The sequence below is a fragment of the Lactuca saligna genome, chromosome 9 (assembly GCF_052625555.1).
Source record: "Lactuca saligna cultivar CGN05327 chromosome 9, ASM5262555v1, whole genome shotgun sequence".
Lineage (NCBI taxonomy): Eukaryota > Viridiplantae > Streptophyta > Magnoliopsida > Asterales > Asteraceae > Lactuca > Lactuca saligna.
The window spans coordinates 158,567,108-158,576,968 of record NC_136425.1 but is presented as its reverse complement, the minus strand read 5'-3'; the positions used below and the strand labels follow the sequence as shown (position 1 = coordinate 158,576,968).

Here is a 9,861-nt window from a genome sequence, read left to right as displayed (position 1 = left end):
TATTTAAATAAAACTATATTAAAAAATATTTTTGTATTTAAATAAAAATATACCTGTAATGCATATCTCAGCGACTTATAGTACAAAAAATCACAGGCAAGTTCTCCTATATTTCTATGATCTCATCAACCTGAACTTTAACATAACTTTCATTTACTGGTTTTGAATGTATAACCGTTTCTGAGGTTGACCATGCCATACCAGAAGCTACTTTCAACTCAGTATTAGCAACTTTTAATAGCAAATCACATGTTGTCATAACCTGCAAATCATACAGAAAAACTATAAATCTAATATAAGTTTATATCAAAACTATAAATATATTACCTCAATAGGTGGATATTCTACCAATCGTTCACTAGACACACCATTAGATTCACGAAATGTTGGCCTCGTGTCAACCTGTGGTATCGAGTTTCGACTTTTTTCCCCATTCTTAAACAATCTACCGGAAACATAGTAGGCCCAATGATATTAGATATTGTCCGTGATCGCCCCCGTGCTCGGGCCCCAAAAATTCTAACTAACGGGTCTTCATCATTTTGATAATAACTCTCATCGGATATCATATTTTTCTCTTCTCGTTCCTATATAAAATATACTTGGTAACATTTATTTACTGAAAATAATCAACATCTCATAATTTAAAAAACATAATTGTTACCAAAATTTTGAAAACTTCAATTGTTTTTTTGTGGAAGATCATACATCTTGGTTTCTTTGTCTTTTATTGCGAAAGACATTAAATACAACTTAGACCGTTCATTTTGTATACGTTCTAAAAACTCATGTTTTGCTACAAGTAGAGGCCATACAATAGGTGCTTTTTTTTCAATACCTGACGATCCACCTCGTCCTACGCGGTTTTGGGATTTCTTTTTACCACTATTTTCTTTAGCTTTTATACTTTTTGCCTATACATATATCAACAAAATGTTATTAATTATTTGGAAACATACTAATAATATTATCAATAATAATAATAAATAAACAATTAAAACATACCAAAAACTCACAGGTAGTTTTTTGTGCAACGAATCTATCCCATACATCACCATGTATATATATATATATATATATATATATATATATATATATATATATATATATATAACATGCATTTAACTTTTTATTTACAAAATTTGGAACTAGCCTTGATTTAAAATTTGATGTAAGTTTCACAGCTCTCCTCTTCATATAATCTTTGATGTCATCAGATTCGATATTCCACTGTTTCTACTCGATATTCCACTGTTTCTACAATTTCAAATAAAAAATGTTAAACATAATAACTAACTAACAAGTTATTCATATTTGTAATAAATTAAAATATAATACATTGGCTTCCACCCATAAATCTTTAAAATATTTATCTTTAGCTTTCTATGGGAAACTTTTGTTGAACATTCGTGCCAAACCAAGACATAAATTGGGTTGACATGCCACCATTTGGGATATTATTCTCATTGAACTTAACATTATACTCTTCAGGACGATAATTTTTCTTGAATGTAGCAATACCGCATTGACATTTTTTTTATTGGTCGTACCTCATCCATTTTTATAACCTAAGAACATTATACAAATTAAAAATAATTTTATCTATGATAAACACTTGAACATGATAAACATTAGAGCAACAAAAACCATATTCCAACACAATATTCAAATAAAATAGTATATTACAAGAAAACAAAAACATAATCCAGCATAAAAGTTATAGATCCAGTGAAATTGGTAGACCCCATATATGTGACCCAAATATTACATTTATTAAATAGAATACGACATCAGATAAGTCTCTTCTCATATTCTAAAGATATTCTAAAAATCTCTAAAGTATAACGTAAAGCAATAACACTTTTTGACAAAAGGAAAATCATTAATATACTGTAAAGATAGTCACGTGCTCATCTTATCATATATTCTAAAGATTCCTCATCATCTTCTCATATTCTTAAAGATTCCTAAAGTATAAAAAGACAAAAAGAAAATGGATATATATACATACCTTATGACAAAGAAACTCGAAAAGGCCAACGTATTGAAACGGAGGCTTGTGGAGCGATTTAGGCGCCGGGGACGGTTGGAATGGAGGTCAGCATAGCGATGTGAATGTTGTCTGATGTAGCGTCGACTATGGATGTTGTACATAAAGAATGGTTTACGAATTCAACTATGGACTAGAGAAGAGCTGACGCGCAATGAAAATATTAGAAAGCTAAAACGAAAATTTTAGAGGGAAAGAGATTATTTGGGGCGGTTTTAGGTTTTGCTGATGCGATTTGTGTGGAATTTGGTGGCGGCTATCGAGGGTTTTTTCAAGTGGTTTCCTGGACCTAAATTAAGATGCTATTAATTTATCTTTTGATGCTATTAAGTAATTATTTGAGGCGGTTTTATTTTTGAGTCGGTTTAATTTTAAGATGCAATTTCATTTGAAAAACTTATCACCATCGTATGTTATTATTTAATTTGATTATTTCCATTTGAAAAAATTTATTTTAAAGCTATTTTGTATATATTTTAGGACGATTTCTTGATTTGTTGAGGCGGTTTTTGAAGTTATAAGTACGTTACCTTTTTCTGAAAGTGCATTTGTCCATTTTGTTAACAGAACAAGTAAAAGTCTTAGTTGTCTATTTTGTTAACAGAACAAGGAAAAATATTACACTCTTACTAATACATTTTAATGTTATACAATGCAAACCATAAGTATATGTTTAATGTTATTCAATGTATTTACTTAAAACAACTACTGTAATGTAGTTGGAGATTATTATTCTATGAATGGATAGTAATATAGAAACATTGTAATTATCAAAAGATAAGGACAATATTTTAATTACTCTATCAATAGATAGTATTTGATACAAAAATCATGTAGCCACAATAATAAAAAATGCATAAGAAAAACCCCATTCATGCCCTTAATCAACGTATGTCCCTTCAATGTTAGATCGTACAAATATTGTGCGTTCAACATTATCGTAATTATTAGGTTCAATACCGACAAAATGGTGGTAGATCATCAAAGTGGTCCTATTCTTCCTCATCAACGACATTATCAACACCAAGAATACGTTGTTTCCCTTATAAGATGATGTGCTCTTTTTGTTTGCTCGGGTCTTTGAAAAAGAAAACTTGTGTGACATGTTTTGCTAGAACGAATGGTTCAGATGCATAGTCATTAGTTGTAACGTCGACAAGTGTAAAACCATCTTTTTCAGCCACCTTGAAAACTCTTTATTATGATTGTTTATGTACCACATTTGTTCCTTGCCCGAGTATTTTGACTTCAACATGTCCATGTGTTCATCAATGTATGGAGTAAGGTATTTCATGTCTTTTAGGACCACTAAATGTGCAACTTGTAACTCTTCATAAGTTGGCATGGTTATTTTCAAACCGACTCATCCCTTACCTTCAAGTCGACCTGAATGACGAGTTTTAGGAGCACCAACACTTTCGGCATCTTTCATATAGCCTATAAAAAATTAAATTACTATATTATATGTAATATATTATAAATGTTATAACTGTAATATATTATTAATAGGATTACCATGGCAGAACTCAATCACCTCTTGAGAAGTAAACCCTTCAACAATATCGCCCTTGGGTCGTTTACGGTTCCTTACGTAACCTTTTAGAATACCATGTATCTTTCAAAAGGGTACATGTACCGTAAGAATATGGGACCACAGGCCTTAATCTCTTGTACGATGTGAGATATCAAGTGAACCATTATATCAAAAAATGAGGGTGGAAAGTGCATCTCTAATTCACAAAGTGTAACATAAAAGTCTTTCTCCCATTTATCCAAATCTTCTACGTCAATAACCTTTAAGTGAATGTTTTTAAAAAACAAGCAAAGCTTAGCGATAGAATGTCATACGTCATCTTGTAAAATTCCATGAATTGTAATAGGAATCATATGTGCCATCATAACATGACAATCATGAGACTTCATTCCAAACAATTTACAGTCTTTCATCGATATAAATCTTTTAATGTTTACAGAATAAGTTGATGGAACCTTAATATCATGTAAACATTGATAAAACTTTATTTTTTCTTCTTTGGATGTAGTATAACAAGCAGCTGGGAGATAAACACGGTTAGCTAGCACTATGTTCGGGAATAAGGTCTTCACGTATCCCCATCTCAACCATGTCCTTTCGGATATTAGACTCTCTAGTTTTATGCATTATACCTAATAATAAGCACATCCAGCTCTCACATACTTTTTTTTTCAATATGCATAACATCTAGACAATGTCTAACATCCAAATGTGTCCAGTAAGGCAATTCAAAAGAAAATTGACTTTTTTCCAAAGGGCCTCTTTATTAACACGAAATCTTTTTCCCAACACAACATTTATACTTGCAACTCGTGAAAATGCATCAAATAGTTTCCTCATCGTTCTGATCTCGATACTTCCATCAAACTCAATAGTTTTCTTCCTAAAACAGTGACCCTTCAGAAGGAATCTTCGATGTCCCATGTATACAGTGTTTTTGCAATTTCTTAACAATATCGAGCTTGTTTGATCTACACAAACTGGACAAGCTTTCTTACCTTTTGTTTTGTATCCTGACAAGTTACCATATGTAGGAAAATCACTTATAGTACAAAAAATCATGGTCCACAATTGAAAGTCTTGTTTCTTATAAGCATCATATACGTCTACACCCGAACTCCAAAGAGTTTTTAAGTCATCAATCAAAGGAGACAAATACACATCAAAGAATCGGCCATGCACGTACTATGACGACTGCTTATGTTCCCAAAAGGATTGATCCCATATGAACTAAACCCAAACCGTATGCTTCTTATCTATTTTCCAAATTTAGGATACTTCTTATCAATATTTCTCCACTGAGGTGAATCTGCAACATGTCTTAGTTTTCTGTCAGTTTCACATTCTTCCGAATGCCAACAAAGTAACTTTGCTTCTTTTTCGTTTGAAAATAACCTTTTCAGTCTCGGTATAATCGGGAGATACCACAACATTTTAGCCTGTGGTCCATTTTTTGTCACATCATCGTCAACTTCATCCAAATCTTTTTTTTGTTTATACCTCGATGCACAGCAAAAAACACAATTATGTTTATTCTCGAACTCCTTTCCATACAACATACAATTATTTGGACATGCATGTATTCTTTCAATTTCCAATCCCATCAGACACATTAGCTTTTTTGCTTGGTATGTAGAAATGGGTAATTCATTGTCTTCCGGAAGAATGTCATGCAAAAGCACTAATAGACTTGTGAAACTTTTATCACTCCATCCGTTTTTTGACTTTAAGTTCATCAACCTCAATACAACATCAAGTTTCATAAATTTGCAACCGCTATATAACGGTGTTTCTGCTTCTTCAAATAGGCCATGTAATTTTTATTGTTCAACATCACCCATATTAGCCTCCATGTCATCGAACATTTCATTGAAATTGTCATTGGGGTCATTTGAATGGTGATATCAACAACATATGAATCTTTGTTGTATGTACTATTATTAATATGTAAATTGGTCGAGGATGTGCTACAATCAAGTAGTGTTTCTCCATGTCTTGACCAACAAGTGTAATTATGCACAAAAACATTTTGCAACAAATAATACTCTATTTTTTCGGTACAATTTAACATTTAAAGTTTTTACAAACGTTACAAGGACAAAAAATTGGTCCACTTCCTTTTTCTAAGCGATTTTCTTTAGCAACCCTAATAAAAGTTTGAACGCCCTCTATATAAAATTGAGAAAAACATGAAGTATTGTACATCGATTCATCTGAAAATTAAAATAAACATTCAAAGAAGGTAAATATATTGATTTTAAACAAACAAGTTATGTAAAAACAAAATTACAAAAATGGTCCCTGTGGTTTGTCAAAAGTAACAAAGTTAGTCCCTGCTAATTTTTTTTGATGCAAATGGCCCCTGGGGTTTGCAAAACTTGCATAGATGGCCCTTTTTACTAACGCCGTTACTATTCTGCCGTTAGGGACTGAATCTGTAAGGGCATTTTCGTATTTTCAAGTATAAAGGAACTAAATTCGTGACATTTACTAAACCACAGGGACCATTTTTGAAACTTCTTTGAAAGAAACAATTAAATTGTTAGGATAAGGCCTTGAACTCATGACCTCCACCCCTTAAATTACCAAAGCGTTAACCAATTGAGCTAAATGATCTCTTGGTTTATTCTTTCCTAAAACTAATTTATATATTAACAAAATCGTTAAAACATAAACAATAAATAAATTATAAAAAACATTTTTTTACATAACTTTTTTTAAATAAAACAAAATGTATATTAGTCGTAATATAAAAAAATAGTTTTTTACGAACAAATTTTATGTATTTTTATGTATTTATTTTACGTAAAATATATATTTATTGTTTTTAAAAAAATACGTTTTCGTATAAAAAATAAGTTTTTGTAAAAAAAAATTATGTCTTTGAAATAGTAATAATTAACACTACTCATGACATAAAAAATATATAAATTCTTTTGGGTTGTGTCACACCCCGACCCGCGGCGGAAATCGCCGGGGTTGCGACGTTATACAATTGGATCACAGTCAACCACATATATCGAACACTCAATATATTTATATCAATATGTTACAAACCTTAAAGTGTTGGAATTGAAATTACATATTCATAGTTTAAACACACATCAATAAATAAAAACAGTTCAAGATTATTCCCAAAAAAAGCAACTATAATTTCCTTAGGACCGATGTCCTACCTCCGACTCCTTAGTTACCTGAGAATACACATTTTTAAAATACGTCAACAAAAATTGTTGGTGAGTTCCACAGGTTTTGACTCCGTAGGTTTTATAAAATGAAATCTTTATAAGACATGGGATGTATAACGAAGTAAATTGTGCAAAACATGTCCAACAATGTTACCGATATGCTTCGTATGAGAACCGATACTTGAAATCTAATATGAGTACCTATATTACTTACTTACCATAAAAGTAAATTTTAACATATTTATGAGAAGCAAAATATTTAGTGTTTGTATAGATAGACACTAACAATCGTTTTAACAATCTACAAGCAATATTCATACTACATACAACCTCATCCCAGTGTGTCTTAGTATATTTATTTCCGGGACTTTGTTATAATTCCCGATTGTTTGGATTTAAAGACTTTTGGCGGTAATGCTTAAAAATGTAAAACTACCAAGTTCTAACAGGACGACGGTCATATGTGTCCCTATACGAGTGTAAACAGTACGTCGACTGTAAGTGACCATATATATGTTTAGACAGTACTCCGACTGTAAGTGAATAATAAAGTTTATACAGCACCCCGGCTGTGAGTGTCCAAAATCGATATAGTCCAAATCATCATATCTTATGAGGTTTTCAACATGATCATATTAGAGGTACTTGTTATAATTTATACTTTTGTAACTATTAAAGTATGTGTGAACCAAACAATATCATAATCGGTGTACTTCTTATTTATCACAACACTTTGTATATATATTTGAAAGTCCAAACAGCAAGATAAATCAAAAAGGGCAATTATGTCCATGTTCTTAGAAAAATCATAGAAAAATCATCATAAGTTGAAATCTGGATCCGTAAACTCTCAAAGTTTAGAAAATGAGTCTAATTTGTCCATAATTTTTATCCTAAGCTTAAGTGGTTCCTAACCTGAGTGAAAATACTCATTTTTACAGACAGGTCCGAAAATGTTCTGAAATGATAGACAGTTTTGTAAAAATCATTATAAATTGTAGAAAAATCGTATGAACGCGTGCAAGTAGTCCTTAGAAAGGTATTAACATGAACTACTTCCATATTGTACAGTTTTGAAATCCATTGAGTTTACGGAGGGCAAAACAGTCCGTGAACAGACCATAACTTTACTGTGAAAAGCTGGAATTTTAGCTTAAGTATGTTTAGTGACATAACTTGTATTTTTAGTTAGTAAAGCCTTTAAATCTTTCAACTATAACTTGTTTAATGTGTATTCTCCCCCAAAGCTTGTAAAACATAAAAGAGGGGCCGTAGAAAACTCACTTTAGTTGCGTGTCGTTATCGGGTTCAAAGATGTCGAGATGTTCCCGGTTTCTCGAAGGCTCGTGACGGAAGTACTCTTTGGGAGGACTTAACATAGATGATGACAGATTAAGTTAGATATTACAGCTAGTTATTCATAACTACTTGTAGGTTATTTTTAAGATGTAAAACATAAGTAAAAGTTTTATGTATACCTTTGTTCTAATACTATCACAAAGGGTTGTTATATCATGAGTTGAACACCATCTTTCTAGGCATCATGGAAGAGGTTGTCATGGGATCTATGTCACTCGAAAATGACTTTCAATGGGCTGTTATGATCTCGAAAAATGGCAACAACAGGAAGGTTTTTAGGAGCTTATTTGGTACCTGGAGTTCAGCAACTATTTGTATGTGTAGGTTCTCGAAAATTCAGCAACTAAAGAGTGTATTTGGGTGATTTCAGTCAAGTAACAAACAAGGAAAAAGGGGCTGTGATTAAGCCATCATTTTGGCTTATGGACCTGATCAAACTTGAAGGAAAAAGGTGGTGATGGGGATGGTTTGAAGGGAGAAAAGGGAAGAGGGACAGCAGCCTTTTCTGTTCCTGTTTTGCTGTCCAAACCGAGAGGGCAAGAGCTCCTCTCTTGCTCTCGTTTTCTGCTGGGAAATGAGTGAGGGAGGGGCTGAATTTGGGAGTGATCTTGAATGGGTAATTGAATTTTATGTATGGGTTATAAGAAGGCAAAAATAGAGGATATGGGGAGGAGATCTCGTGAGTAATAAGGTGAGAAGAAGCGAGGAATCAAATTGTGATATCTTTGAAAGATTACTTCTTGATATTTCATGATTAGATCAAGATTTTCTTGTCTCATTAGTTAATTGAGAAGTGTAGTTTGGTTCCAAGGAAACTAGAACTTAGAATATGAGAGGCAAGTGAAGTAACGAGATTTAGAATGGTAGTTTGTTCATAGTTACTTGCATGTGCCTTCATGATCATTTCTTATGTTAGAATTGTACTCTAGGCTTTTTAAGTTGTTCCTTGCATGTGCATGTATATCTAGCTAGGATTTGGTGATTCAAACAATACGTGGATAAGAGAAGAAGTTGGACTATTACAATTTGTTCATTTGTGTACATTTCATGTTACTTGACATTTTATTCCCTGCACACTCTCTTCTCATTTGGAAATGATTCCCTTTTTATATTCCTTTATAAGTATCTAGATAATAGGTTTTTTTTTTTAAACATATCCCACATATATACTCACATACGTAATCAATTTGCTCTTAATTATATATCTAGCTTTCATATAATATGTGTTTTATGATTACACTTATACACATAGTTTTTAAATACTAAGGCATTTGCAATTGTTCTAGACACATATATATGTGTGTGTGTGTGTGTGTATATATATATATATATATATATATATATATATATATATATATATATATAATATTTCAATTTCGTGTATTTGTCCGTTGATAGTATTACACGTCACTTTAATAAAATTTGTCGTTACTAGAAGCCGTATACTTATAATACTTTGAACACCCACTTATTAGTCGGTCATTTTCAAGAATCCGGTTCTAGTTCAACTTCTAAAATAATATCGTCATTCATTCGACAATTTCCTAGATCATGAAATTTCCTCACATTATTATCAAACTTGTAACAAACTTTCTTAACATTTTTAGATAATATATTATTCATTATTTATTATTAATATATATCGTCGTACAAAAGTCTATATTTTTGCCAATTGTTACAGGTTGCTAGTTCTAACCGTTTTTTCGGTTATATGTATTAAAAACAAATTA

General features: G+C 31.7%; 1 long non-coding RNA gene across 1 annotated transcript; it reads right to left on the bottom strand.

Annotated features, from left to right (window-relative positions):
* Positions 1-6,649: 6,649 nt before the first annotated feature.
* On the bottom strand, positions 6,650-8,761 carry LOC145017944 (uncharacterized). The gene is made up of 3 exons (XR_013666744.1): positions 8,251-8,761; positions 8,057-8,143; positions 6,650-6,778 (listed from the first exon to the last, which is right to left on the bottom strand). It is a non-coding gene; the product is annotated as an uncharacterized LOC145017944 (long non-coding RNA).
* Positions 8,762-9,861: the final 1,100 nt, after the last annotated feature.